Here is a 5,577-nt window from a genome sequence, read left to right as displayed (position 1 = left end):
GATTCCCTTCGATAATGTTGAGGTACTTTTGGTACATACTAATACAAATAAGGTTTTCTTTATACAAGACTGAATAAGGGTATAACATGGAAAACATATCGAAACAACAAAACAACTCACCATTAGCTCAGCTGGTGAAATGAGGATACCATCAAACACAATCTACATAGGAAAAGAATATGAAAACTATAGTCAGACGCACACTAACCATGATAAAGCATTTAAAATTTGCTAGTTAAAATATGGTGCATATTTCAATGAGGTAGACCAGTGGCAAATGATTGAGATAAAATACCGTATTTTCCGGCCAATATGCTGATTTTTTAGCCTTAGATTTTTTAACCCCAAAATATCATGATCAGCTTATTTGATTCGATCTCACCTAAAAATCACTTTCGATCTGTCACCGTAATGCTCCAAAAGATTGTATAAATCAAGAACAGCGGTCCATATCAATTTTAGGTTAATTTACTACTAATAATCTTTAACTATTTTGTTACATGGTTTTGTTTCATCACCTCAAAACAGCAATGTTATACATTTTTACATACACGCATCATTGGTGAGCTTTTTGTGTAATACATTAATATATACATATACACATATAAGTTGTAGACATGTAGTCTGTGTATATAGCCCACTTAGATCGTCAATTAAGACTAATTGACAAATCAGTGAATTACACACTCTGTTAAAGGGCCTCGGCCTATTGGGTGAAGCTTAAAGAAATCCATATATTTTTGGCTAAAAAGCGCATGCGGCTTTATTGGTAGGGATTATTGGCAACTCACTGGCCAGAAAATACAGTAGGTAAATAAGATAGACAAAAGATTTTTGCATGGTTTAATTGATCCAATTATTTTGTTGCTGTCTATGATAAAGTAGATGTCCATGTGATATTGATTGACGAATGGTTTCGGCAATTGTTTGAAGAATATCTACGACATTTTCGATGGATAGCCCATCACTCAATTCAACAATCTAACACCGTATGATTGCAGCAAATTTGCATTCCACATATCAGAAACACAGAACCGTCCAGTTCCAAATGAATTCTCTTCTGACAGGCTTTTCTTCCAATCGTGGGTTACAAAAGACAATAGGTAATCTCTATGAGACTACATCTGTAGTGTACGCAAAGTAAAGCTTCATGATTCATAAGATATGTTACCCCATTTGTTGGCGTGCAACGAGAGTTCTAAATTATAGCTGCAAAGCAGCAATAACGGGTTTTCTGCACATCCTTATTCGTATTCTTGATCTTGTCTGGATAATGTGTCGACCACGATCGCATGTACGCGATGCAGCCAAACCATGCCATGAAAATGAAGGGAATTTAGAATCCTGTTCATCCATCAACACGGTGTTATAAAAGGACAGTAGATAAACAGTCAATTAGGCCTATGGTACTTTGAAATTATAATTTTTGGAACTAAAATTTGTATTTCCGAGCAGTACATACCCTTTCCTATGGTTTTTGCCAATATTTTCTAAATTTGCATTGATCGCCAATGCGGTATTGCATTTAACCACCGGCGAAATCCACCATCTTTTTACGTCACAGCAGACCCAAAAATGCAGCTATGCGGGGCAGGTGGGCAGGATTCCCACCATAGAAAAGGGTAAGTACTACTCGGAAATACAAATTTTAGTTCCAAAAATTGTAATATTTCCGTCGAGTACTGTACCCTTTCCTATGGTTTTTGCTAGACTGGTGGGAAAGGTAGATAGAAAAACCACCGCTCAAACGCAAGGTAAGAGGGAAAAAAGAGAGCACTTACCCAAGCACGGAATGGAGCACTGTAGCACAGGGAAGACCGGTTGGCCACAGTGAGTCCGTCCAGCTCAGGGGCCCCCTGAACTTTGCAAAATTAATACTTGCAGATATGAGCTCAAACTATGTACATGGATAGACCCCTTGTGATCCTGATAATGCAAACATAAAAATTCTACGCTAAAGAGTCCGATCCAAAAGAACGGACACCTTGAGCCATAACAACAGGACCGAGTGACGCTAATGAGCCTAACTGGCCTGAAACATCCCGTATATAAAATGATGTGAATGTCGATGGAGAATTACAAAAGGCAGCCCGACAGACTTCTTCCAACAGAGCACCTGAAAAGGCTGCGCAGGAAGTAGCCATAGACCTCACTTGATGAGAAACATCTCCCTCCGAGGAAAGATTCTCCTTCAATAAAATGTCCTTAATCAGTGAAGAGACCCATCGGGCCACTGTGTCCCGAGAAATATCACCCTTCAGGTGACCCAGCAGCGGAATAAATAACCGCTCTTAACCCCTTCGTGGACCAGAGCGATCTAAATAGAAACACAACGCCCTTACAGGACTTAATGTCCTGTCCAGAAGACTTGGTTCCACTCGACGTTTTAGGGCTTCAATTCGTCATTGACGACCAACCGAGCCTGGCCGTTGGTTCTTTGCCAAAAACTCGAAAACAGGCCGCAGCGAAACAAATTCCTTCGCTGGCCCGAAGACAATATGACCTTGTCGCACTGAAAGTGCATGAATCTCAGAGCGACGGGCTGAGCAAGCCAAGAACAGCAAAAATACAGTCTTCTTTGAAAAATTCGCAAAATTACGCTGCCGAAAGAGGTTCAAATGGAGCCTCCATTAACTTCTTCAAAATTACAGACATATCCCATGGTGGAACTCTCCTCGGTACCCAAGGCCGGGAAAACCCTGCAACAAGCTGGGATATTCGATGATCCCCTGTTACATTTGGCCGTCCAGAAGCACGCGATGTATGAGAAATCGCGGAGCGGTAACCTTTAATAGTTATAACCTACAAACCTTTTACTACAAATAGATGCAGTAAAAAATCTGCCAATTGAGCTACAGAGGGTGCCATGGATCAATATCCCCTGCAGCACACCAATCCGCAAAATAACCCCATTTGGCATCGTAAATGGTACTTGTTGATGGCCGCTTAGATCCTCCGATAAAAGAGGCAGTCTGTTCCGAAAAGCCTGAAGCTGACAAGGATCGCTAGACAATGGCCAGGCCAGCAGATTTAACCACTGGCTGTTTGGATGATGCCGAAAGTTCCCCTGAGACAGAAGTGATGGGAAATTCGGAAGAATCCTGGGGTTGTCGCACAGTAGGTTGAGAAGTGGTAGGAACCATTTCTGAGCCGGCCAACATGGTGCTACCAGAACTATGTTGCAATTGACTGATCTCTCTATATGATCCAGCAAGCACAGGAGGACTGGTGTGGGCGGGAACGCATACGCATGCATCCCCGACCAGTCCAGAGAGAAGGCATCGACCCCCCCACGCTTCCGCGTCTGGAGACAAACAGAGGACACCTCCGATTGAACCGGGTGGCAAACAGATCCAGCAGATTGCCAAACATGTCTCGAATTCGATTGGCTACTTCTTGGTGGAGAACCCATTCTGTTGCAATAGCCTGACCTCGACGAGAAAGAGCATCGGCCATCACATTCCTTTTCCCTGCTAAATGTGCCAAAGTCAGGGAAACGCCCTTTGTCTGGCACCAAAGAAGAATTTTGGCTGACAGATCCGTGAGGATTTCTGAGTGAGTGCCCCCTTGATTCTGAAGGTAACCCCTCACCGTTGAATTGTCCGTGGCTAACCAAACATGGTGGCCCTCCACTCTCCTGTGAAAGAACTTCAGGCCCTTCCACATGGCCAGCATTTCCAGGATATTTATGTGGTTGGTGGCCTCGTAGCGAGACCACCTCCCGGCTTTGACTCGGTTCTCCAGATGTGCCCCCCACCCTTGGTGACTGGCATCCATGAATACACGAACTAGAGCCTCTAACGGAGCTAGTGATACCCGGCGCTGAAGATTCGTAGTTGTCACCCACCAATGAAGATCTGGAGTTAGATCGGTTGGAGGTACGGGAATCAAGGTCTCCCAGTTGCCCTTCGACTGAGACCAGAAGACCTTCCAATATTGCAAGCGCCTGCTTCTGAGGCGGCCTAAGGGCACCACCAGACCCATGGAGCTGATGGAGCCTAGAAGCCGTGACCAGTAACGAGCTGTTCTCGGGGTTGTGGGCACTCCCGCTACAGCTTCTTGATGTTTGGCTACTCGAGCCGTAGACGGAAAGACTTTGCCGATTCGGAGATCGAAGTACATGCCGAGATAAGTGAACTGTTGGGCCAGCGTCAACTGAGATTTTTCCCTGCTTACGCGGAACCCTAGCTGATGGACTAAGTCCAAGACTAAGGTCATTGCCTCCCGACATTCTTGAGCCGAGTTCGCGACTATTAACCAGTCGTCGAGATAAACAAACAGTCAAACACCCCTTGACTGAAGTACCTTCTGAACGGACTTGACCAACTTGGTGAAAAGCCACGTGGCCGTACTGAGGCCAAATGGAAGAGACCTGAATTGGAACTGGTGGCCTTTCCACTTTATCCTGAGAAATCGCAGAGATTTTGGGTGAATTGGAACCTGAAAGTAAGCATCTTTCAGGTCCAATGAAGCCGCCCATTGACCCGGACGGAGCCCTTGAATCACATCCTTGGGTTTGGTCATCCGGAACCTTGGAATGTCTAGGTGCCGATTGAGGGATGACAGATCTATCACCATCAGTTGACCCCCTGTGGATTTTGGTACCATGAATATTCGAGAAAACCAGCCGGGAGAAGTTTCGTTGCAAACTGGTTCTATCGCTCCCTTCTCGGCCAATTCCTTGAGAGCCGGAGAGATTAAGGCCTTCTAACCCGGTTTTGGTCGCATGTCGGGAGGTGACCTCGTCAGCCGCGGACGCCTTAGGAAACGGAGACGGTAGCCACGAGAGACGACCCGGGAGGGCCAACCATCTCCGTAAAGGTCGGACCAGTCCCGAGAATTCACTTCGAGTTTTTCCGAAAGAGCTCCTTTTTGGAGGCTTCCCCTTGCCCCGATACGAACCGGAACTGTTACGACCAGACGAGACGAGGCTTGACGCGATTGTTGAAGCTGTGCGCTAGTTCGCCAACCAGCATCCATAGCCGCCTGAGAAAGCGCTGAAGTTTGAGTTGGTCCTATATGTGTCCGTGCCGAACCTTGCGCTGCTGGCGTCGGACCCGAACGCTTTTTCCATGGAGTTCGGACGGTGGACTTGTTCTGGACCTCCCGAATCTTCCTGAGCTCGGCGGAAACTGGAGCGCACCAATCGGAGAGGAGACGTGAAGACGTCCCCAATGGAGCTCTCAGCAAAGAATTGGACACCATGTCTGGTAGACGAGCATTGGAACTGGAGTCCATAACTGACTGACGGGAAGCTAACACAAGATTAGCCTACATGTGAAACAGACCGAGCCAAACATTGGATAATCCGATCCATTCCCTCTAGTTTTAGGGCAACTGACTCTGGGTCGGAGCCCGCATGGACGGCGGCGAGAGTTTCGCGAAGCTCACCCGTCAAAACCTAAAGTGCCATATCCTGAAACGAACCAACCCTGGTAAGATTGTCAGGATTGACGTCATGGCCACTAAACTGGACTTAGGCAAACGAATACCCGACTGTGCTGAAACAGTATCCGGGCTGATCAAAGTATAATCAGCATCCAGGCAGCTATGACTATGATCCACAGCACCTGGAGT

Source organism: Tubulanus polymorphus, chromosome 6 (genome assembly GCF_964204645.1).
Source record: "Tubulanus polymorphus chromosome 6, tnTubPoly1.2, whole genome shotgun sequence".
Classification (NCBI taxonomy): Eukaryota; Metazoa; Nemertea; class Palaeonemertea; order Tubulaniformes; family Tubulanidae; genus Tubulanus; species Tubulanus polymorphus.
Note: the sequence above shows the minus strand (reverse complement) of the source record.